This window comes from Saccopteryx leptura, chromosome 1 (genome assembly GCF_036850995.1).
Source record: "Saccopteryx leptura isolate mSacLep1 chromosome 1, mSacLep1_pri_phased_curated, whole genome shotgun sequence".
Lineage (NCBI taxonomy): Eukaryota > Metazoa > Chordata > Mammalia > Chiroptera > Emballonuridae > Saccopteryx > Saccopteryx leptura.
The window spans coordinates 220,009,783-220,035,683 of record NC_089503.1 but is presented as its reverse complement, the minus strand read 5'-3'; the positions used below and the strand labels follow the sequence as shown (position 1 = coordinate 220,035,683).

At 44.6% G+C, this 25,901-nt stretch overlaps 1 non-coding gene and 1 pseudogene across 1 annotated transcript; one reads left to right on the top strand and one right to left on the bottom strand.

The window, feature by feature from the left end:
* The first annotated feature begins 646 nt into the window (after positions 1-646).
* Positions 647-2,206, top strand: LOC136389144 (zinc finger protein 350 pseudogene; annotated as a pseudogene).
* A 16,444-nt stretch (positions 2,207-18,650) lies between these two features.
* LOC136390110 (small nucleolar RNA U3) lies at positions 18,651-18,859 on the bottom strand. The gene has a single exon (XR_010748595.1). It is a non-coding gene; the product is annotated as a small nucleolar RNA U3 (small nucleolar RNA).
* Positions 18,860-25,901: the final 7,042 nt, after the last annotated feature.

Genomic DNA, 25,901 nt, shown 5'->3' with positions numbered 1-25,901 from the left:
GGAGCAGAGTTGGGGTGGGAGCATGGGATGGGGGTCCTCAAACTGCCCCTTAGAGCTGGCCAGGCTGGTTTACAGAATTACAGGGGCTGGTGTGGAGCTGTTTGCACATGATTTGCATGTGATTTGCACCTGAATAGTCCACACTTTCTGTTCCCAGGCAATTTTCAAGTTCAATATTAATTGTTGGCACTGGTTCTTTGGCAGCCCCCTGAGGGCACTGTGAGGAGGGTGCTGAGGAGTGTCCTTGGCCTCTGTCCCAACAACCCTGGGTGCTGTGGGTCAAAAGCCGAAGTGTGCGGGGTGGTGTAACAGCCTCCAGTGGGACCGGAGGGTGGTGAGGAGGCCAGAATGTGCTTCAGAGAGGATTTTTCTGATTCTGTTTCTCCTCCTGAGACTCGGTTTCAACATTTGAGCAGAACTACACACAGATAATGGTGGGCCCTTTTCAGTGCATCACCTCAGAGGCTCTGTCTCCACAGAAGTAATAGAATCATGTGATGGGGGAAGAAGTTGCAGGATAGGGTATCAGCATTTCCACGGACACACTTGACTGAAGACAGATTTCTGAACAGAAATTTTTAGCAGACCCAGAACACATCAAAACAGAGCCTTCTAGTTGACAGCTGTTTTCAGAGAACAGGAGAAAATGCTTCAGGCTCAGGAATCCCTGATGTTTGACGACATGGCTGTGGACTTCATCTGGGAGAACTGGTAGCTCCTGGCTCCTGCTCAGAGGAACTGGACTGAGACGTGATGGAGAACTATAGCCAGCTGCTGTCAGTGGGTTATCAAGCCAGCAAACCAGATGAACTTTCCAAGTTAGATCACTGAGAACCACTGTGGACAATGGAAAGTGAAGTCCCCTGTTGACCCCATTCTGAAAACTTGACGATCATCTGCTGGAGCACGTACCAAATGAAAGCATAAACAGTAGCCTAGAACAATGGCACAAAAATAACGTATTAGAAAATTCTGTCCATTGGAGCAAAACTCAGTTTTTGCTACAGCAAATAACAATGATATGTCTGACTCACATGGAGAAAGAATGAAATAAAAATTTATCTTTACTTAACCAGAACAGAAGCTATGAAAGCAAGAAGCTCGGTGAACTTTCTGGAGATGGGAATTTTTTCCTCCATTCTAATAATGAACAATTTCAGACTGAAATGAAATTCCCAGAAAGACGAAATCAGACCTAAGTTTTCACACATTAAGCATGAGCAATCTTAGAAAATAAGGAAATGTCATGTATGCAATGAATGTGGGAAAGCCTTTGTGCAGAACTGTTAGCCCAGTTATCACCAGAATCTTCATACAGGAGAGAAGCCACATCAGTGTAGTCGGGGTGGGAAAGCCTTCCCCAAAAGGTCACACTGAATGAACACTGGAGATCACATGCAGGAGAGAAATCTTAGGAAGGCACAGAGTGTGGCAAAGCCTTTCTCAAGGAATCATGGTTTTGTATACATTACAAAATATATATTGGAGAGATACTGTTTGCATGCATGCAGTGAGTGTGGGAAAAGCTTCACCCCAAAGGGCAACCTCATGGTCCATCTACACACTCATACAGGCGACAAACCTTATGTGTGCAACAAATGTGGAAAAGGCTTCACACAGACGCCTGTGGAAAAGGACACCCTCGTGACCCATCAGAAGTTTCACGTGGGAAAGACACTCTGTGTGCAGTGAATGTGGGAAATCCTATCCCAGAAGATAGGTCTCATTAGACATGAAAGAATTTACACAGGAGAGAAACCCTTTCAGTGCAGTGACTGTGGGAAAATCTTGATTGGGAAGCTGTGGCTGGTACATCAGAGAAGTCATATAGGAGAGAGACCCTATGGATGCAATGAATGCGGGAAAACCTTCAAAGTGAAGTCAGTCTTTAGTGAACATCAGGCAATTCACTCAATCTGGGTGGCACATTTTCCTCAGAGAGTCACTGGTCAACCCAGACCAGTGTTGTTCTGCTGGAGAAAAACCTTAATAGAGCACCGATGAAGGTGCCTTCTACAGCCCCTCATACAGCATTAAACATCAGTGGGCTCCTAGCAAACAGGAATGCAGTCGCAGTAGGCCAGCCTGTGGCCAGCTGTGTGCCCTCAGGAAGATTTGCACAGGACAGAAACCTCATGAATGCAGTGACTATGGTCTTGCTTTCAGTGGCAATTACACCTTATTTTATGTCAAAGGAAACCAGTAGGGAAAAAACTCAGAGACATTCTATATGTAAAAGATTTGAACAAAAGTTTTTAGCTCAGACTGTGGCTGAAAAGTATATACTGAGAGACACTGTATAAATGTGGAGACTGGTAAGTCCTGATATTCTCATTCTATTAAATATATGCATCGATACAGAGCAGTGGTAGTCAACCTGGTCCCTACTGCTCACTAGTGGGCGTTCCAGCTTTCATGGTGGGTGGTAGCGGAGCAACCAAAGTATAAATAAAAAGATAGATTGAACTATAGTAAGTTGTTTTATAAAGATTTATTCTTCCAAACTTAGCAAAAATCCGACATCAAGTACTTGGTAAGTAATTATTATTATATGCTTTAACTTGCTGTAACTCTGATTTATAAATTTTATAAAGTAAAGTTACTTCCCTACTTTATAAATCACCATTACTGTGGAACCAGTGGGCGGTTAGAAAATTTTACTACTAACAGAGATACAAAAGTGGGCGGTAGGTATAAAAAGGTTGACTACCCCTGATACAGAGGCATACTCTGATGTTAACCCAAATACACATACATCAATTACTCTATTGTGTCAAAGGAATGAAAGAAACTAAAAAAAAGTAATTGTTGCTGCCCATAGGGTTTTAATTTTTTGATTCTGCTTTCTCTGTTTCTTCTCATCCACTTGCTGTCAGTGATTGCATATATCTCTTTTAGGGGGCTTGGAGGGAGTGGAGGAGTGGGGGCCTCGGTGTGGGGAGGAGGGAGGACAGACCCAAGCTGAGGGATGGCCACAACTCTGCCAGGGTGGTGGGGCTGGGCATACAGAGGAGAGAAGACAGACGGGAGGTTGGCAGGTGTGCGGAGTCAGATATCTATCACATACAGAAGCAATAGGCATGTAAAAACTACTCAGCTGGTGCTGCTAGGGAAATGTCCTAATGCACAGTCAGGGTCATCTCTCTCAGATGACAGAGAGAGCTATGGTCCAGGGCCCCATTCCAGGCCAGAGAGGCAATGCCAGCAATGAACTGGCAGCTTCCTGGCCCCTGCTTGCTTCTCAAATCTGCATCCTCCCATCCTCTTTGTCACCAGAGGCCCTGGCCACAAGGAGCATGAAGACAGTGGAGTGATGAACCCTTGCCTCAGCTGGAACAGTGCGAGCAATGGTTAGCTCATGGACTCTGAGGCTGAAATGTGCGTGGATTTGGATCCTGGCTCTGTATTCTAGTAACTGCAACTCTGGGCAAGTGTTTTACCACCTGCGTGCCCCACTGTTCTCTCACCCACAATGCCTGCCTTATGTTGGTGTTGTGCGGGATGAAGCCAATAACTGTGTGTTAAGCACTTGGCCTGCCTGGCATATGGACTATGTTCTGTGCAATGAAGCTATAGATAATCATATCCCAGGAGGGGGTCCCCTGGGCCCAGCCTTGCACGGGACTGGGCGCCCCACACCAGCACTGGATCATCCAACTTCTACTCAAACATTTCCTGGAGGCAGAGTCTCACTGGTTCTGTTCTCCGGAGGGTTGTTTGCAGCACACACACTAATGCCACCTTAAAGGATCTTTAAGAGGGGAGCTCAGAGATTTTCCAGGCAGCACCTTCTGTTCCTGATGGACTCTCATCAGGAGACAGGACTTCCTTGGGCTGCCTCCCAGCTCCATCCTGTTGAAGGGGACTTCAGGCTGTCTTCTGGGGCAGTGGTCGGCCAACTCATTAGTCAACAGCCAAATATCAACAGTACAACAATTGAAATTTCTTTTGAGAGCCAAATCTTTTAAACTTAAACTACATAGGTAGGTACATTCCTTATCAAGGAAGCGCCTGCACGTGGTATTTTGTGGAAGAGCCACACTCAAGGGGCCAAAGAGCCGCATGTGGCTTGCGAGCCGCAATCTGCTGACCAGGGCTCTGGGGTGACACAGCCTGGTACTCCCCTTCTCTCTGAGAGCCCTTGAAAGATTTCAGGATGGGCTCCCCCTGTGCCTCCTCTCCTCACTATGCTTACTTTGATCAAACACCTGCTCTTGCCCCAGAACCTGGTAGGGCCACCTGGTAGGTGTCTGATGAGGGGGAAGGATTGCCCTTTGGGGTTTTCTATTCCAGCACTTCATTGCCTCCACAGCCACCTCCTGGGAGGTGTGAAGAACAGCTCAGCACTAACAATAGCTGCCATTGTTGAGTGCCCCAGGCATCCTGCTGAGTGCTCTAAATGCATGCTCTCTATGCTCTCTTTTAACCCTCACAACCTCTGAGAGGAGAGGGAGATTGTCCCCACTTCACAGCTGTGGGAACTGAGAGGCTAAGGACTTTGCCCCAAATAGCTCAGCTCTTACACTGGGGAGACTGGTCTGACCCAGCTAGCTTGGCTTCAGCCATGGCTACTAGTATCTGCTGCTGGACCTCCTCATACCGGGTTTTACCTACTTTTTCTTCTGGAAGAGGTGAATCTGCCTGTCTCCTGTCTCCATCTCTGTGCTGTAAGCACTATTCGGGTATGTAGCCAGCAACAGTCTTTATTTCTTTGGGCTTCCCATATTGAGCTGATGCTTGAGTGGTCCTTAGGGCTCCCTTAGCCATAGGAATGCCTCTCTTTTTCTGCAGAGATTCTCCTGACAACCTTCACCTCTAGGCACTTCGGTCCCTCTCTGACCAGGACGCCATTTCTTCCCACTCACAAGCTCCACCCAGGGCCTGTCCTCTTCCGGCCACGTTATCATCACGAAACCTGCTCACACATACTCCACCTTGGGCCCGCCCTGGGCTGAGCACCTTCAGCTGCCCTGGTGCTGGAGCCCTGACCTTCCAGTAAATGTAGTTTCCGGAAGATTCTCTGAGCCATGAGGTCCAAGAGTTTCCTCCAAGACTAAGAACCAGGACACCACTTAAGCTGGTCAGATCGCCTCTGGTAACCACGACCTTACTGAAGCTGCATCTAAACGTTGTATTCTTGTTAAGCTGAGCAGAAAAGGCCAGAGATTTCTGCAGAATCCAGCCAGGTGCCAGTATGCTTAGGGAGGAGGAATAGCATTAGGAAGATTGTTAACAAAGTTGTTATTTTCTTCACATCTCCAAGGAAACAGCTCTGAAGTAGATTTCTTACAGAAAACTTGAGGAGGCTGTAAAGTATGAGGAAGCTCAGTCGATTCTGACTGCACTGGTGTACCCATTGAACGACTGAATCTTGGCTTGGCAAATCCAAGAGAGGGCACGCGCAGAGAGGAGAGCATGTGCCCACGTTCTTATTTACCTGGACGGGGCACAGCTACCAGCTAGCGTGGCTGCTGGGGTGAGGAGGGAGGTTAGAGGTTCAAAAATTACCCCTTCAAATGTCGTCCGTATCCAGTCAGGAGCAGCCTGGGAATAATGGAGACCTGGCTGTAGCCTCGTCCCTTTAACTGCCTCCGGACCTGCACTTCCCCCCTCTGGCTTCAGTCTCTGCAAAATGAAGAGGTTGGTCTCTAGATCCTCAGTTTCTAAACTTGTAAAATTGCAGTACTTTCGCTTAAAAAAAGAAATCTGTTGTGAAAGTGCAAAGGAGAAGAAGTCAGCTAAAGGGGAGTTGCTTTGACTGAGTTCCCCGGGGCTGGTTCCTTCAGAGCGCTGGGAAATCGGGCCAGCCATTTGGGAACTTCTCCCACCTGGCGTCTAGATAGATGTCCATCAGCCTCAGGGGAATCTGGTTCTTGGAACTTGGACTTAGCCCTGGATGGGTGAGGCGGCTGAGTGCACTGTTGATAGAATATCGAGGCACCTGCCGACAGGGCTCAGCACCTCCTGTGGTTTCCATTGTGGGGCCCAAAAGCTGCTTCTGAGTCTTAATCTGGAAAGATCTCCTATGCCGACTCAGGAGACTGCACGGTATTGTTCAGTGTCATCCCCAGCCAGTGGCCGCACTAACAGGACAATGACCATGGGGGGACCATCACGAAAGAGAGGGGAGGGGTTGCCACAAACTGGCCATTATTTCTTGAATATACTGCCTTCTTTACCTGACGTATGGTGTCATTGTCACTAGGAGAAGTGCCTTTTAATGTCCTGGATCATTAAAACCCAATAATCTCTTTGAAACGGCTTAACTGGTTCTTGCAAGGAGATAAAGTGAATAAAACTGGTCTATGTGTCTGCTGTCACTGTATCGATGCGGCATTTCTTTTCTTTTTTCTAATAACTGCATTCATTTTAGTTCAAGCCAATGCATTTATGCCATGGTGGTGGTGTATGAATTTGGTAATTAAATCCTGTTATCTTAACGCTATGAGCAGAATACAAAGCAGTCGTGATGCCTCAGAGCAGAAAACACTGCAAAGGGAGAAAAGGAGATTCGTTTTGTGTTTTTATAAAACCATTTTCACAGCGCCTTTTTTTAGCACTAGAAAGTTGACAGATGCCTGACTAGCAGAGATCCTTGTGTGGGGAAGGAGCCTAATGAATCCCGTGAAATGACTTTCCACACTGTTGTACACCCCGGCAGAGTAGAGTGTATGCTGTTTATAATCCCACAGACGTGGAATTTTAGCCAAACTCGACGGCCTCTAGCTGTGTGACTTCAGGCTAGTCGATCATCTTCTGTATCTGTCAGGACGCTTTGGGCTGCGAATAAAAATCCCAACCCAGAGAGACTGAGTAATTAAAGAAAATGTTTTATAGTCTATAGTCAGAAGTCTTGACTTAAGGTAACCCCAGGGATGTGTGAGTTCAACCACTCATCTGTGTAAATGAGGAGCCTAGAATCTTTCTGTCATTTCCTCTCCCAGCCTCAGTGGCCAGGCCCGGGGTCCTAACCTAACTCTGTGATCGCAAAGGGCTGCCTCGGTCCCAGGAACCTCAGGCAGACCCAACAGTGTGCAGCTGCAGAGCAGGCCTTGTCTCTTTATGAGAAGAAAGTACTTCCTGGAAGCTATCTAGGAGACACACTAAATGTTCTATTTCCAGAAGTTTGTCTCATGCCCATATTTTACCCAATCACTGGCCAAGGGAATAGAATTATCATGATTGACCCAGATAAACCAGCTTCCTCCTGCTCCGTCCTAGGCTGGTGATGGGGCCCCAGAAGTTCATGGCCATGCAGAGCAGCCTGGATGTCTAAATAAAAACAGGCTTCCATAGAAAAGGTGAATTGTTGGGTTGGCAACTGATAGTATCTGCTACAACCTCTTTGATACTCTTTCTTCATCTGGGATCCTACATACGTACCTTAATAATCCTATTGTGAGGATTAAAAGAGATGAATCCAAACCTTTCTGTTATAAACAAAGTGAGGGATACAGAGCTGATCTGGGGTTGGACATCTTCTCCCAGAGAGAATGGTTAATAGGTTGAGTGTGCTTCCCATTCAGTTCCAAGAGGGCCAGAGAATAGGGCTTCTACCAACAATGAGCTTTGTGCTGGAATGCTCCCACCAGACATGTGGTGGCCTCGGCCAGTCCTCCAGGCTGCCTGGTGGCTTGCCTTCTGTGGTATAACTTAAACTTTTTCTGTTATGTTTGTGACTCCTGTAACTGGAACATGATGGGACTTATTTTCTGTCTCAAAGGGTGTCTTCAAACAATGAATACAGTCTGGGCTCATTTCTGATGCCAGTGTTGAGTCTGCCTTATGGCCCTCAGGACGAGTGATGCAGGTGGGTCTGTGCCACCTCGCAGCCACCCTCTCTCATTGTCCTCCCAGACCAGAGAAACGGGAATGCCAGGGAAGTGAAAAAGCAATGTTCTCTCTACTGTTAGGAAGTCCTCAGATGAGTAAACCATGTGTGGGGACCAGAGATTGGAACCTTCATCAATTTGATCAACACCCTTGCCCAACATACAGAAAGGTCATTCCAGACCTCAGTCTTGGGAAAGGGGGATCCACTATTCATGTTCTTACTCATCCAACCTCTCTCTCTTTCAGGTCCCTGGGTTTGCCATTCTCATCTTCTTCCTTGGTAGACCTCATGCTTCCTCTAGGAGCAAAAGGGTCGATCCCATCCCTTCCCTTCCCTGACTGCACCAGAGGAAGGAATAGATTTCAGTATCACAGGTGAGAGCCCTGGAGGGTCTGTGACTGCTAATTTGGTTCGCAGTGGCTGCTTCCACACTAGTTCACCTAAGAGGTAGCACACCTCACCTGTGCAAGGTTTAACTTGTCTTGAAGAACTATACAATATTAACTATATAAAAGAAATAGCATTGCTCCTAGTAGGAAAGCTTTGTTCTTGCCCTTTCCATAACCTTAGTCCCTGCTACTATTGTACTAAGAAGCATTTGGTTTTTTCTTGAATCTGCTATTGTATTATATTATAAGAGCCACACACCAACAATAAAACAGCTCTCTCTGTGGTGCCCAGGAGGGATAACACCCGCTTGGAGTATATTCTTTTGGATTTTCTTGATGAAAAGAGAAGGGGGAGGGTTTCCAATTTATTTTATTATATGTATTTTTGCATTTAGTCTGGGACTGAATTGTTTATTTTATGAAAGGTAGAAGTAGGGTGAACATGAGCCCACTCACCACATTACAGAATACCAGAACTAGTGGGTGACTCATGAGGTTTGTATATTTAGAACCAATAGAAGGAAATACCATGTTATCTGGCAGAAAATAAACTTTTCAAACTTTTTCCCCTAAAAGGTAGAAAAAAAATTGATGTTATAAATAGCCTTAAAAAGATTAGATTTCCATATAAAATGATTGTTTACTAGGAAAACCCAAAGAAATGAACTAAAAAGCTATGAGAATTAATGCAATAATTTTATATAAACAGAAGAGGATATAAAAATTAATAATATTCCATTGTATTCCTATATACTTAGAATATTCAAGAAAATCCGAGAAGCAAACAAACATAAAAGTGTTTGGCCTGAAACTACTTTTCTTCTCCATGGAGTTTTGTCAGGCTGCCTACTACCTGTTAATCAGAGGTAACCATAGATATTATGTCCTAAGAAAGGGCTTCTCAGATCCCTTGGACTGGTTAGGCACCCCCTTTTGTGTTTTCAGAGGACGCCCTCCTTATCTTGTTCATTGGAGTTACCAGTTACAGATTCAATTTCTATCTTTCCTACTAGATTGTAAGTGTCTCCACCAGACTGTGTCGTGAAGGTAGGGTAGGGGGTGTCTTCCTACAACTAAATTCCAAGTGCCTTGCCCAATAGTGTTGAATGAATTAAAGAATTTACAAAACAAAGCATTACTTAGGAAAATATTCCTTTAAAGAAATATGTGTGTGCCCTATATGGAGAAAAATTACAAACTTTATAAAAGATCAAAGAAAACTTGAGCAGGAGTGGCCAGGCTGCCTGGTCTTAAATGGGTACTGTACAACCACCCCCAGTGTGAGGTAGAGACTTAATGCAATGTAATGACAACTAAAGTCCTCAAATAATTTTTAGGGAAAATATTATAAAAATGGTTCTGGAAGGAAAAAAAATCATAAAAGAAAATTCTGGAAAACTAAATTTAGTTTCCTGTGAGCAGTATCCTGTATCTGTCCCCGTTATCGCCAAGTAGTCTGTCACCGCAGCATGGTGCAGACCTCCCCCCATGCGCCCTTCCCAGCAGGCGGGCTCTCAGGGGACAGGCCTTCAAAGACCCAAGCCGGAAGTCCCAGGGCTAATGAATCTCTGTCTAGGCTTTCACTCCAGAAAATACTGAGAGCTCAGTGCAGACAGGGACAAGGTAGGTTTGTGAAGGCACTTCCAGAGTTGGACACTGATGTGGCAGCTCTGATGGGACATTCAGGGACTGGGATCTGCCCGGGGAGTGTGCGAGCAAGGACGTCCTGTCCCATGACCCTCCCCTGAAGAGGCCGCTCTCCGGTGGCTGGTCCGGCTGTGTCTCTGCCCTCCTTGTCCTGCCTCTGCTCGTCATTTCCTGATCACTGCCTCCTTACAGAACGTGGCAGGGCAGCCCCTCCCAGTAAAGCTCATCCCACGCCTTGGTTCTCTGGGCTGTCCCACGGGGGTCCTGCTGACTTCAGCAGCAAGTGTCTGTAATTCAAGAGCATCTCACTCTGAATGGGGACACCCCCATTTCCCATTGATACACCTGGCTCCATTGGCTTAGCTGCAGCTCTCAATACAGTGAGTTAAAAAGAGTCGTGTGAAGCATTAGGCAATCAAGAATTTGACTAGCCTATGTCCGAACCAAAGGGTCAAGCAATCTTTAACATCATGCTCCCTCACCTCACACTTCATAAAATCAAATTAGATTTAACTCCTTGTAAAAATATACCCACCACATTGCCCCTGAAACATACATTATAACTTACAATACCTAACTTCATCCTCTCAAACCCACTAGAAGAACTTTCATAATTATTATAAAGTCCCACCCACAATTCCAGCCCATTTGCCACTGGACGAGAAACCGAAGATATTCCCACCAGCTGCGGTTCTAGTGATATTTTTGGACCACGTCAGGAAAATAATTTTTCTCTTTCCCTTTTTTGCAGCAGAGCAAGAAACCAGGTAGGGGAAAGCTAAGATCTAAGAAGCAGAAGAGGAGGGTCCATGGGGTTCTGTGGCAGAGGGGCCCACTCCTGGAATCTGCAGGAGTCCAGGATCCTGGAGGAAAATGCAGGGGGCCGTGGGTGAGGTGTGCCGGTCCCAGGTGGGCGTGGCTGCGCCTGGGAGGGCATGGACAAGACTGTGGAGCAGATTCCATGGAGCCTCATCTTCCTCTACCTTGTCTTGGGGAGCTGTGGACTGAGAGGCATGTCCTTGTGCCGCCCTGCATGCTGCTTTCCCACAGCTTGCCCTGATTTCTGCTGTCCTTTGTGTTCAGCGTGAACAGGTCCCCCTGCCGACAACCCGGGATCCCATTGTTCATAGAGAATCTCCACTGTCCGGAAGACCGCAGGCCGCGCTCGGTGCCAACTACCTGTGCAGTGTGGGGACTTGAGCTGTTCCTGCTGTAAGGTTCTGCGTCCTTCCTAAGGAAAAGGGGTTTACCAGCTGCCCTAGTTGATCCCCTCCAGCCATTGTCCCTTATGTCACATGCTTGACCCCAACTTGCTGCCTTTTCTCCCCCTGAAGCTCTTAGTATACTGCCTGGCTGGGGCTGCACATAAATCAATGCCAAGTTGTGGTGAGAACAGGATTAAGAGCCCTAGAATACTGGGTTTAAATCCCAGGGATGCCATTTACTTTCTGGGTGACTTTGAGCAAAGTATGGGGCCTCTCTGAGCTTCGGTTCTCCCTTTGACAAAGATGGGGACCAGTACTACCTACCTCCTGGGGTTGCCATGTGGGGAATAAATCAGACGATGTACATGGATACTCCCAGCACTTGATCGATAAATCCTTAATCACATTCACAAATCTTGTAGGGCAGGGTACAATTTATCATTCCCCCAGACAAGTCATCCTAGTTTAATGCTGTGGGTAGTGACTGTATTCTCTCTTCCCTGTGAGTAGGCTAGCTCCTTGTAAGCAGCAATAGATTGAAGCCCACAAAGTCAGTCTCAGAGTGCCTAGTCTGGGGCCTCACATGCCATGAGAGCCCAGCCACCGCTGCCCATGTGAGAGCTCATTCAGATACCCATACGGGACAGACGGAGGGATAGAGCAAGTTCTGCGTTCACACTTGTGCACACGGAGCCATGCAATCAGCAGGTTCATCCTTGAGTGAGAAAATGACTGTATAAATACGATCTGTACACACCCCCACATGGGTTAAAAATATAGGCCAACGTGTACTTGCCGGGGAAAGGACTGAGCTGTTTTCTTAAAAGGATCTATTTAGACCTGACAGCAAATCCCAGTATTTGCCCAAAACAGGCACCTGGGTCTACATCACAGCTTCCCCGCCAGTGAAGGGCTTGTCCTCTGCAGCACTCCGGGCTCCGTGCTCAGCAGAGTGTTGGTTGTGACAGGTGAGGGAGGCTGCCTCCAGAGAGCCTTGTTAATTTTGGAGGTGAACGAGCAGGATTGACACTTGTGGTGATTCCCCACAATAAGGCCATTGAAAGTGTGCGTGAAGGGGCTAACTAGAAATGGGTCCGACACCTTCTGCACGTGGTGATGATGGCTCACACCTAATAACCACTTTGGGCCTGTCTCTCTGGGCTTGTTTAGTGGTGTATTCATCTCTTGATTTCAGGACATGGCTCAGGGAGAGAAAGGGGGAATTCATGGGGAGCTCAGCCTCAAACAGGGGTCTTTCACCTTGTCCTGAGCTTCCCGTGGATCCAGTGGTTGACCAGAGAGTCTCCTAGGAATAAAAATTCCTGGATGGGTATTTGAAACAGACTCAATTCCACATTCCCCTGACTCTTAATCCCATTCTTCGCAGCACAGAATATTCAGAAGTGGACTTGATAGGGGGAGGATGGGGGAGCAGGCGTGGCCTCGCTGATAGCCCACCAGGCCGTTTTATAAGAGGGTGAACTTAACTGGACATTTCTCATAACTTTTTTTTTTTCCTGGCAGATGGCAAGTTTTTCTACTTGTTTTTTTCTTTCTTGGCACAGATGGTTGGGCTGGATTAAGGACCACATTAGGATTTGAGTTCATTCTCAGTTACTTGGCTTGATGTCTCATGAGTCATGGCTTGCCAGGAAGCGCAGAGAGGGTGGGCCAAGCACATGAGTTGTGTCTGCCCTCATTTTCACATCAGCTTACTTTTTGGAGGCCACGGAGTAGCTTCATCTCTTGCTGCAGGACCCTTGGGGAAAACCCTCTGGATTAGTAAGGGTAGTGTCCCGTGTTTTCAAAGTCATCATTCTCCAAACCTTCCCTGAAGAACCCCAGGACCAGCCTCTGCAAGGATCTCAGCTCCGCCCTCTTTCCCTCTCAGGAATGGAGGCAGTGTTGCTGTAACATATCCTGAGACCCATTCAAGGCGTGGATTTGGTCAGAACTGGGTGACCCGAAGCCATCCGTTTTAGGATGTATGACTCAAATCCCCGTGCTTAGGGGGGCGCGTGTTTTCATTTCCCTTTACTGAAAGCATTCACAGAATGTCCTCCTTTCTTTTCCCCTCTTGCTGCAAACAGTAAAAGTGAGGAGCCCTTGCTGTTCAAAACCCTTTTAAGCCCTTCCACTATCTACTGGAAAGTGCAAATTCCTGGGTCTCCTGATGATTCTCACCTCTTTGTGGATCACTCAGAGCCTGGGAGCTTTGCGATATAATCAGTCTTCCTTTTCATCTTTCATCTCTTTCCTACCTGCCTGCGACACATGGTGTTCCCTGCCAGTTTCCACTTCCTCTGTCATCCATCTATCTCTCTCTACCAGCCTATCTATATATATCTACCTGTCGGTCTCTCTCTCTCTCTCTCTCTTTCTCATTCTCTCTCTCTCTTATATCTATTGCCACCTCTATGCTCAAAGTTGACACATGCTAGTGAGACCCATAAGAAAAGAGCTCCCCCCAGTTAAATGTACAGTAAATACACCTCAGTATACACCTGAAATGACACATGGTATTCTCTCCATCCCACCTCCTCGAGAGCCTGTAATGATCTTCTCTAGTCCTCTGGGAGGAGACAGGGAGAGGAGACAGGGCCAGTTTCTAGAGAGCTTCTTCAGAGATGCTGAGTCCCTTCTTTAGAAAGACTGATATCTTCTTAAGTTTGTTATTTATTGAGCACTTTTGAGTTGCTGGGTTCGGTGCTAGGCTAGATGTTCAGAGATGAACCAACCAGTCATAGCCTCACGCTCTGGAACTGGCCAGTCAAGTCTAAAGGATGAGGAATCAAGCTGAAGACGTGGCAAATCACTGACTTTTACCAGCTGTTGCAAACTGGTCTACAGGATAAAAACTCAGTGGGAAACAGGTGCTCGGCCTGAGTGATCCAACTGAGAGAACAGAAGAACAGGTGAGGAGAGAAGAGGAAAAGCTGGCAAAATAGTAACCGTCACCAGACCATGAGCTGAGGGAACAGGTCTCTCTTGTTACTTGTGGTAGTCCTAGGGTCTGGAATAATGCTTGGAACATGTCAGGTATTCACAGAATTATTTGTTCAATTAAAGGATGAATCTCAGTGGCTCGTTTCCCTTTCCTTTTTGGCTGCACCATTTGCTGGAAGGAATCCCCGATTCTCCCCGAGATAGGACAATGCCATTAGGCAGGTATATCTTGGGAATTTGTACCATCTGTTTGGGCCCCTTGGAGAGGGTGTACCAGATGGACCCAGAGTCTATTTTGGTCTTTCCTTTGCATGTTTCTTGTTTTTGTGCATCCCGTGCAGATGGATACTGTCAGGTTATTTATAGCGGGAGTTTGCACACAATAATAGAACAGTTGCTCTAATTCTAATGCCATTTGAAATACTTTGGCTTTGCATTCTTCAGAGGACCTGTAGCAAACACAGTGTTAAATAGCTGTGGTACCAAGATTGTTCTCAATTTTCAGCCCTTTCTCCAAGACCGTTCTCTTTGAAACATGGGGCACAGTGATTTTGTTTGCATGCGTTTCTTATAGGTTTTAGAAAGAGCCCATTAGTAGATGCAAAACTTCTAGATAAAATACTGTGTTAGAAAGTGTAACAGTATCATATATTAAATAATTAATACACATAGCCAAGAATGCAAAGATGGTTCTTATGTACAAAGATGTTCACCAATTTAGGACTTAAAATAGTGAGTAATTGAAAACAATTTATGTTCAAAAAGAAGGGCTCATCTAAAAATTGTGGTATGTTTATATGACACAATATTATCAAAGAGTATATCCCAGGATAATACTGAGTAATATGAGAAAATGGTTGTGATATATTAAGAGAAAATTTGCAGATCATATTATATACATACATACATGTATGTATGGAACAGGCTTATAAAACTGTGTTTGCCTAGAAAAAAAGGACTAAGGATATAATGAGTGATTTCTCAGTGGGAAGGTCACGGGTAACTTTCATTTTCTTTTTCTGCTTTTAACAATATTTGTACAATGAACATTTATTACTTTTGTAGCGTAGAAAAAATGCTATGAATGCTATTTCGAAGGGTAGTGCCTTTGGTTTCTTCTAGTTGAGGCTTTCCATCTGAAGTTTATATTGAGGACTAGCTCAGGGCATCTGCTATTAGAGACAAAACAAAGGGAATGTATAAAGTGTGCTGTCATGGTCTTTAAAGTAGGCATTTAGAAGGTTGCTTTTAATTTAATCTCAAAAGGAAGACGTATGTGGTGTCTTCTCAGCAGAGATTTATTAGTGCTGGTTTGTACGTTATCCAGGCATCTTGAACTTGCCCAATCACCCATCTATAAAGAACCAGGATGTGCAGGCAGCGCATGCGTCTTCAGTGTCCATAAATATTGTGTTGCTTGAAGCCAGTCATCTATCAGGCTTGCCCTGGGAAGAAGACCAACCTGTGGAATCTCAGCTTTAAATAGCAGAAAAACCTATGGGGAGAGGAGGTTATCAGGAAGAGAATATATGCATCTTGCTCTGGCTTATATCCTCTTGCTTTCCAATGCCCTGTTTTGGAACTTGGAGCAACCATGTCATGCCCAACCCAATGAGTAAACCCATCTTGGTTAAACACAAGAGTTTTCTGAATCCTGGGGGAGGAACAGTCTGACTCATAGCCACTGTTTTAACTTGCACAGTCGAACTGTAATAGCTACACAGCGGGCTGCAATGATTAGCAGTGGTATTTATCTTTCCCAGTTTGCATCCGCAGTGACACACTCAATGTCATCTGCCCAGATACAGCATCAATAAAGTCAGCTGCATCACGCACTCTATTTTTAACTTTAAGAAGAGGAGCCATATTCAATGTAATCTATAATAGCACAGTGATTAAAATGTCCTGCATAATGAGGAAATCTAATAAATAAAGTACAGCGGGTCTTATGCTTCCAAATAAACAAATGCTGGGATTTAGATTGCCTTAAAATTCAGCTACTACTATATAGCTTCAAAACATGTCCCCTCAAATTGAGAAACGAGTAACAGCTTGTGATGTCAGAAAACAAGATTAGAGGTAACGTTTCCAGCAGGAGATTGAGACAACCGATGGTGAGAAATACAGGACACAATCTATCTGACAAGATCTGGGAACCTGGGACAACGTGGAAAGATACAAAACGGACTAGGGATTGATCTCATCCTGATTCTTCTGTAGAATCTGGTCATGCTTTAAAAAAAAGGGCGATACACAATGGTAAAAACAAATATACTCTGTTTAGCTCTTTAAACTCAACTTCATTACCATTGCTAATTGTATCATATGGTCTGTCACTGCAAATGTGAGGAAACTTTGGTGGCTATTGTCCTTTCATTTCCACTTGACATTTGATCCTGAGGAATCCAGAGCTATTTCCTCCCCACTTATGTTTCCTACACAATCTTTGAAATAGCTTCAAAATGAGAAGTAATATCTATCCTATAGTGCCATGAGATTTTTCATTTCAGGGTGGGGAGAATATGGAGGAAATCTTTATTGTCAAAGGAGAGAATGGGAAATACAGTAGATGAGGTAGAAAGTCAAGGAGACAAGAACATATCCAGGGATGCACTGTATCACCTTTTGGTTTGAAGAATTCCACTATCTGTAGTCTGCTTGAGTGTGAGACTATCATCAATGCCTTTGCCCATTAGCAGGATAGTCATGAGAAATTTACAGCCTGCGATGTCCTGATTGACACAGACTCTGGGTTTGGGGCAGCTCTTGTAGATCAGCAATTGAAGAACAGACCAGACAGCTCACAATTTTCATTTTGGAGCTCTTCGTAACTACAGCTATTAGTGGGAGCTGAGGGCTGCGCAGCCTCCACCCATATGACTTCCACAATGCCAGATTAAGCTTTTATTGAATGAATATATAAATCGATGAACTGCATAATTGGAGAAATGAAGGAAAGCTTCACTGAGCTCCGAGGCTACAAAATTTCCTCTTAAGTACCACTTATCCACATTCTATAAGTTTTAACATGGAGTATTATCATTATGGTTCATAATGGTTATATTATATTTTCATGATTATTTCATTTTTGGCACACTAATAATCTAGAGATAAGTTTTTAATTTTGAAATAAATGCTTTAAAAAGTATCATATTATTTATTCTTAAGCCAATTGCATCTAGTTATAAAATATGGTCTATTAATATACAGATTCTTTGAACTATGTTGAGACTTGTTTGTTGACCTCTATTATGAGGTCAGTTTTACAAATATACCATTTAACACATGTTCTAAAATAAATTTCATGCATGTGTTTCTTGGTTTTTAATCTAGGACTATATATGTCTAGGAAATCAAGCTGTTAATTTTGTTGTTAAATCTTTTATAGTCATTAGTTTTTTGTCTGCTTGATATATCAGTTTCAGAGTGAGGTATGTTAAAATTTCTGTTTGTGGATTTTTCAGTTACTCCTTGTCATTCTATCAAATATGATTTGTATAGTTGATGCTAGGTTAGTAGTTCATACAAGATTAAAAGTGTTAATTCTTCCCAGTGAATTTAACATTTTATGTTTATGAAGTGCTCACCAAGATTAGGGGATATTTTATCATTTCATATTTATTTTGAAATATCCCTTAATTTTTATGAGCAGTATATTTAAAAGGATCAAAATCTATTTTACCTGTATTAATATAACTATATATGATTTCTTTTAGTTGATATTTATATAATATTCTTTTTTAATTGGTTACTTTCAATATTTCTGTTCCTTATATGTTAGATATGTCCTTATGAATAGCATAGAGCTAATATTAAAAATAAATTTGAAAGTTTCCATCTTTAACTGTCAACTTTAGTCCATTTACATTTATTATGATTGTTTATACATTTAAACTTAATTATTTTTACTATCTTGTGCTATTTATTTGAATATTTGAATACCTCTTTCCTTTGTTTTGTGTCTTCTTTGATTGAGAAGTTTTTTGGTAAAGCATTTTCTCCATTACTTTCTTGCAAATTATAAACTCTATATTCATTATTTATTAGTTAGCTTTAAAAAAGTTTAATTCTACTTAATGAAGCCTAAAGTTATTTACTATCACTTACTTTTTATTTATTATTTTATTTTATTTTTAGTGAAACAGAAAGAGGGACAGACAGGAAGGGAGAGAGATGAGAAGCATCAACTCGTAGTTGCAGCACCTTAGTTGTTAATTGATTGCTTTCTTATACATGCCTTGACTGTGGGGCACCAGCTGAGCCAGTGACCCCTTGCTCAAGCCAGTGACCTTTGGGCTCAAGCCAGTGACCATGGGGTCATGTCTATGATCTCATGCTCAAGGCTGTGACCCTGTGCTCAAGCTGGATGAGCCCATGCTCAACTCAGCGACCTCTGGGTTTTGAACCTGAGTCTTCAGCATCCCAGGTTAATGCTCTATCCACTGTGCCACCACCTGGTCAGGCTAGTATCTCTCACTTTTTAAAAAACTTTAGTACATTTAAGTTGACCACTCCCTCATATATTACACATTATTGATGACTGCTTTTTAAAATATATATATATTTTAAAAATATATATATATTTTAAAAAGTAAAAAAAAAATATATATATATATTTATATCATATATACCACTCAGACTGCATTCTTTCCCTCTTACTCTCCCAAAGGAAGAGAAGAACGGTCATCAATGGCAAACAGCAGTTGCACAAGCAACACCAAGAGCCGGCTTCATGCTCAGGAGAGAACACTGCAACTCCTCCTCGTGGTTTCGGGTGCTCGATCAGAGAAACTTCTCTAGTAACAAACTATAGAAATGATCCCTGAAAGTATAGTCTTGATGACTGCTTTTTTTGATATCCCTAAATTATGCATTATTATTGTAGCTCTATACAGTAACTATTTATTTAGACTTACTTGCATATTTGCCCATTCTTGGCTTACATTTCTTCCTGCATCTTGGGTCTTCCTTCAGAGATAATTTTCTTTCTTCCAAACACACATCTTTTAAAGTTTCTTTCATGAATGTTTGTTGGCAATAAAGTCTCTCAGTTTATAAAAGTCTGATGGACTTTTATGTACCTTCAAATGGAGTTGATAGGGTTTTCTGATGACTGGAACAGAGGGTGATGTTAGGGGGAAGAGGGTAGCCAAGAGAGTTTTTAGCAGTTTACTCCCCATAACAGGCATATAAGAAAACACTTACAGGTGGTGCAGTGAGAGACAACGAGGGCGTAGTGTTGCTTATAACAATATATGCTCCCCAATGAACATGTAGTTCCAAGGATGAAATCCCAGGCCCCTGAGAATTTTATAACCCCCCCAGGCATTCATTCATTCCCCTGTTATTTTTCTATCCTACTAAATCTAACATTCATTTATTTGTTCATTATTTAATTTGTCATTTAAACAGATTTTTAAAGTACCTATTATAGGCTAGGCATAATGTTAGGCGCCAAAGATGTGAAAATAAGCACATCCTTCTGTGAACTTTGCCCCTGTGGGTCATACAGTCTCATGGGAGAACAAATAGTAACCAAGAAATCAGTCACATTTGGCTGTTGTTGCTGATGAATTGTCCTATGCAGGTGTAACTGCAAATGTAAATTTGTGAGCATGCTAAGTGCTGTGAAGGATGGCTCCAGATGCTCTGAGAACCTGTGATGGAAGATCTGACTGTCGGGAGTCAGTCAGCCTCTCTGCGGAAGACAGGTTTGAGCCGAGTGCTGAAGGCGGGTCAGGAGGAGGCCAGTGCGCCAGGCTAGGACGGCGTGGTGCAAAGCCCCACGGTGGAGACAGGGTCGAGCAAGGGTATCAGTATAGCTGGCGTGGAGAGAGGAAAGAGAGGGGTGCAGGTGGAGTCTGGAACAATAAGGAGGGGACAGACTCGGTCCCTGAGAGGCCACATCAGGGAGGTGTCCTTATCCTGGGAATGATGAGAACCGCTGACATGACTTAGGTGGAGGGAGTGACCACATCAGATTTGTGTCTTAAAGAGAAACCATACAAGCTTCCCTGCTTTTCTCCTGCACCGGCTAGCTGGGGGAGCTGCAGAATGACTCTGGCTTTTCCCAAACAGCAACACTTCAGCTTTGTGGGAGGGAAGTGTGGGCACTGCCCTACTCGTAAAACCTTCACCATAGGTGAAAAGGGTCAGCATGAGGCTTTCTGGGACAGGTGCAGGGACGGCCGGTTTTCCCTTCTGGCTCTCAGTTGTCGCTCAGAAATATGTTCTAAGTGCCTCCAGGAAGCAAAGGTATAATTAATCAAGAGCAGCTAAAAAGGCCTCATAAACCTTTGATCCCAGAGGAATGAGAAGAGGTGGCCGTCAGGATCCGGCCAGTGCTGCTTCCTGCATTGTTTCCTGTGACCTCTCCTGGCAGGGCGTTCTCTCTGTCTCCCCACTCTGCCTCTGAGTCCTCTGGGCCCTAGTGGGCTTAAGATGGGGACAAGGGGGGAAGCTGGTGAAACTGGAAAGAGGAAGGAAGGGGATAGGAAGAAGGAGGGGGTCACAGTGTCAGACACAGGGCCCCTGAGAAAAGGGGGTGCAAGGAGAGCTCTGATCCTGGATCCAGGCTTCACTCTCTACCTAGCCTGCTCTGTGACCTCAGACAGATGGTGTAACCTCTCTGTTGGCCTCCTTGCCCTCATCTGTAAACGAGGCATTTCCCAAGGGTGTGGTTAGGGAGACTGTCTGTGAATAAAGACATTGCAACTTCCTGTGGAGGATCAACCTTACTGGAAGATTTTTGAGGATAAATTGTTATTTTTACTTGAAAACAAACAGACATTTTGGCTCAGAAGGCAAAATTTATACTTTTTTTTAAAAGAATATAATAGGCAACATCAAAAAAAAAATATTGGTCCATAATCTTTCTTTATTACTTAGGATACTTAGGTGGGGAGGGTTGAAAAGCCCTGGGTTAGCTGTGTTCTCAGCTGCCTGTCAGCCCTTTAGTATTATGATTCCTTGGTTTTATGAGGAAGGTCAAGGGGAAAGAGGATCAAGCAATATGTGGACTTGACAAGGACTTAGGTGACCCTTTTAGGTTTTAAAAGGATTATTAATGTGGGTGTTCAGCTGTGCCCCACACTGTCTCAGCTCTGGCTTGGAAACCTCCTGTTCCTCTCCTGGGAAAGCCCTCATCCTTCCTGCCTGCCTGGCTTACTCCTCCTTGCTCTTTATAGGCTGTCTCAGTGTCCCCTCCTGAGGGATACTTTGTCACTTCCTTCTTCCTTCCTGCCCCAATCCTCTAAACTGTTGGCTTAGGTGCTACCCCCGCCCCCTGTATGTCCACAGAGCTCAATGCACAGCTCAAAGTTTGTACTCACTGGGCTTTATTGTATTACTATTTTCTTGCCTCATTGGATTAACCTGTGGCTTAACAAACCTTTGCATTGTTTGGAGAATGAAGACCCATTGTGCCCACAAACCCTCTGTGATAGCTGCTGACCTCTATGCTTTGCAGCTCTCAGATAATTTGGTCTGGATGGTGGACATGCCCAACAACCTGTAGTTCCTCTAAGTGCCGTGCTGACTCCTGTCCTTTGTTCCTGTTTCCCCAAATGGTGTTTTCTGGAGTGTGTCTACCTTTGTCCATATGAAGAATTTCTCTTTATCTTCTAAGACTTGGTTCAGTTAGCTGCCTCCCCTGGGAGAAGTCTTTCCTGACCTCCCATGGTTTCTCTGGGTGAACTTTACTGCTCCTCAGATATAGCTCTACATCACCCCTGACCTCCTTTCTAAGGTCAGATGTTTGCAGGTCACCTGGGTAAACAATAGCTCATAGAAGAACATGAGGATATTCCCTATATGTTTAGCACAGTGTAAGCCCACATTAGTGCATTCCAGTTGAATGAATACAGGTCTAGATGAGAGGAAAAGAGAGGGGGAATGACCAGCCTGTACTTCCATAAACGCCTCATTCTCTCCACATTAGCCCAAGCAAAGAGGGTTCTGGGCTCTGAGGGTTGTAAACACAACTTCAAGTATGCATGCACCAATTAATTTCATCATTTACTCATATTTTGACTCACCTTATGGAACACCTTCTATTCATTCATTAATTTATTCAAAACTATTTCAAGTACCATATCTGGAAGAAATCAGCCTAAAAAAAAAGTCCCTGCCTTTAAGACCCTTATATTACAGTGGAAAGAAACAGACAATAAAGGAAATATTTACTATGCCAAGTTTTGGGAAAGAAGAAACAACAAAGGCCAGATCTTGTAGGATATCTTAGGTCGCTGGAAGGTGTCACCGAGTGAGCAGAGGAGTGGCCCAATCTCCTTTACATTTTAAAAGCCTTCTGCTGGCTGCTGTATGCCCTTTGTAAAGGGCAAGGGTGCAAGCAGACCAGTCAGGAGGCTACTGCCTCCAGATAAGAGATGATGGCATCTTACACCAGGATAGAGCAATGGAAGCAGCAGAGAGTAGTGAGATGCTTGATCTCTTTGGAGGGACATCCAACAGGCTTTGCTAATCAATTGGATAGAAGATGTGCTACAGAGAGGAACCAAAAAGAACCACCACTTCTGGCCTGAACAACTAACAGGAAGGATGGAGTTACCACTGACGAGAGAGAAGACTCTGGGATGAGTAGGTCAGTGGGGAAGATTAGGAGTTCAGCTGGAACTGTCCACTTTGAGGTGCTCATAAGGCATGCAAGTGACAAGTGACGTGGGTGAGTAGGTGATGGGGGATACAAGTGTGGGCCTGGGGAGAGGGGTACAAGCTGGAGTTGACAGTTTGCTCTCATTTATACACTGGTGCACTGTACGCCCTCAAGACTGCATGAGATCACCTAGGGCATGAAGACTGACACAGAAGAGGAGAGGTCTGTCCTGAGGCTTATGGCACTCCAACAGGAGGACCCAGTAAAGAAGACTGAGAAGGACAGCCAATGAGGTTGCAGGGGAACCAAGGGAGGTAATAACTGGGATCTAGAAGGAGGGAGAGAAATGCCAAGGTGAATGAGGCAAGGGGTGCCGACAAGTAGTATCACCACTGGACGTGAAGGGCAAAACCATGAGGACTTAGGAATGTATGAGAATTTTCTAGGAGGCTGATCGATTTGTTTTAGGGTGTGCAGAACTGTCCCTGCCCTGGCTGTCTTTCCAATTGGAATAGTCTCCTGATTATATCTTCTGGAGTCTAAGATCCTGCAGGGAAGGATGGAAATCTTTGACTTTCCTTCCCCTCTCCAGGTCCTAGCCCACAGTGCTCAGAGTAAATACTTGTTAGGATGAATAAGGAAGGAAGGAATGAGCATTGTAGAAGCTTTCTTATCAAAGGTGCAAAGGAACAAAGGCATAATTTCTAGACTCCCTTTCTAATTTGTTTACCTCTTTTCCTTTCCCTTTTGAATGTAATTGGTTTGCTTTGGGTTTTAGTGACAAAATAAAGGAGAAGTATGCCAAAATCATTAGGGGGGTTTATAGAAGGCTTATAAATAAGTTAGAAGTTGCCTTCCTTGAGGAAGACTCAAAGAAGGAGGGTTGATCTGTGTCTGGAGATTAATGAGTTTTTGTTTAAATCCTGAAATGACTATAGCATCTGGAGATACAAAATAATTTACTTTTATGATTTGACCTTTGAGAGATCGGTTAATCTCTAGGTGTAATAGAGAAAAACTTGGAAGACCTGAGGCCAGCCAGATGGTGGAAGTTAATCTTTCCTAATTGTTGTAACTGATTTACCTTACTTCTCATTTTCTATTGCACCATCACCACCATCACTGCCATCACCTCCATCACCGCCATCACTGCCATCACCACCATCACCTCCATCACCTCCATCACCAACCACCATCACCTCCATCACCTCCATCACCACCATCACCTCCATCACCGCCATCACCTCCATCACCAACCACCATCACCTCCATCACCTCCATCACCTCCATCACTGCCATCACTGCCATCACCACCATCACCTCCATCACCTCCATCACCAACCACCATCACCTCCATCACCTCCATCACCACCATCACCTCCATCACCTCCATCACCTCCATCACCACCATCACCTCCATCACCTCCATCACCACCATCACCTCCATCACCTCCATCACCAACCACCATCACCTCCATCACCGCCATCACCGCTATCACCACCATCACTATCACTACCATCATTATCTCTATCACCGTCAGCATCCTCAGATCCTCTGAGATCTGTTTGTGTAGCTAAGTGGAGTGGTCTGGAGTTGAAAGAGGCAGGTATATCCATGAAAGCTGAATAGAAATACACTATACACATATAACCTTATTTCATTTTTGTTAATAAGAGAAAATGATGACTGATGGTTGTTTTGTACCTACTCTTCAAATTCTGTAAAAGCAGTTAATATTCTTTATGGTTAACAGCACAGACATCCCTATAAAAAACCTAATATATCAGAGAATATTATTGAATTATGAAATCTTTTCATTTTTCATCTACATAGGATCTGCACATCGACTGTGTTCATAAAACTGCTGTAAGTTAGCCTCTGTGCACAGACTCCAGCTTAGCACATATTCTCCGACTCTGGCCTTGTTGATTGGAGGGGATTTGATGAACCACATGGAGGAAACTAAACTGACTAGGTGACCTAGAGTCGGAGGGGGACTTAGGAAGCTTTAAAGACTTTTCCCTTGTCTCTGGCCTTGCCCAGGTCTCTCTATCATCCAATCGTGACCATTGTGGCCTTTGTATGAGACACTGAGACCCCACAGGGGGATTCCAGTGGACTTTCTCTTCAAGGTCTAAGGGCAGAGGTTGGTGGGGACTATTTGAGCCACCATCACTGCAGGGTCCCAGAGATGCTTGCAGAATGCCAGCTCCCTCACTGTGACACCCTTTGTCATGGGGATGATCAGAGCAGGGTCTGGCACATGGTAAGGCTCAAAAATATCCCTGACTAGACAAAGGGATCTACCTAACGAACTACTTGCCTTTCTGCCTCTGCATTCAGTGATTCATTTGTTTTTGTACATATATACAAACCTTATGTAGTTCCACATTTAAATGTGTTTTCTCTTTGTTTAGCTTAGTTTTCTTTTACCTCCCTATTTCTTTAATCTCCTTGTCCTGGGAGCACTGGTGCTCACGTTAGATCACAGCTCTCTGGGATGTGAGCTGTGTGTGAGAAGGTGAAAAAAACACCCTCCTCAGGAGTGGTTCAGAGCACCTCTCCCCAGCACATAGGTGGAGCGTCCTGGACACATTCAAGGGCTGACAGCCGCTGGGAGCACCACTACCACATGGTCAGGGGAACAGAGCAGTTGCTGCCTCTGCCTGTAGACTTGGGCTCTGGGCATGAGGTGGTGCAGAGGGATGCTGTCAGGCTGAGCAATTTCTGCTCACAAGTTTGCCAGCTGGGTCCAGGAGTCACTGGGCCCTTGGGGGTCAAAGAATGGCTGGTTCCCATGCTCTGAGCTGGGGAGACTCTGCCTCCGCTGCAGGTGATACTTGGGAGAAGGGCTGCTCAAAAAGTAAGGAGGAAGCAGTATAGAGGACACACTGTGGCCCTCCCTGGTGGCTCTCCTTGCAGGAAGTGGCCTGACTGCACTGGTCACCCTGGCTCAGGGGCTCCAAGGGCTCTGGGCATATTTAGGCCCATGGTGGCACACACTACCTTGCTGAGCCCAATCCTGGGTGGGGTGCAAAGGCCCTTTTTGTGGAAGGCTGTGTCTGGTGATGCTAACCAGTGATGTTAGTGGGAATGCCTCAGGCCCAGGAGGAAAGGAGCTTCTTGATGCGCATGCATGGTGGGACATTGCTCACAGGCTCAATAGGAGCCACGTTTCTTCCCTCTTCCCACAATCCCTAATTCTTCTCTAATTTACAGGCTCAGATGATCCTTGGTATCGGCTGCAGTGAGCATTCCTGGGAGG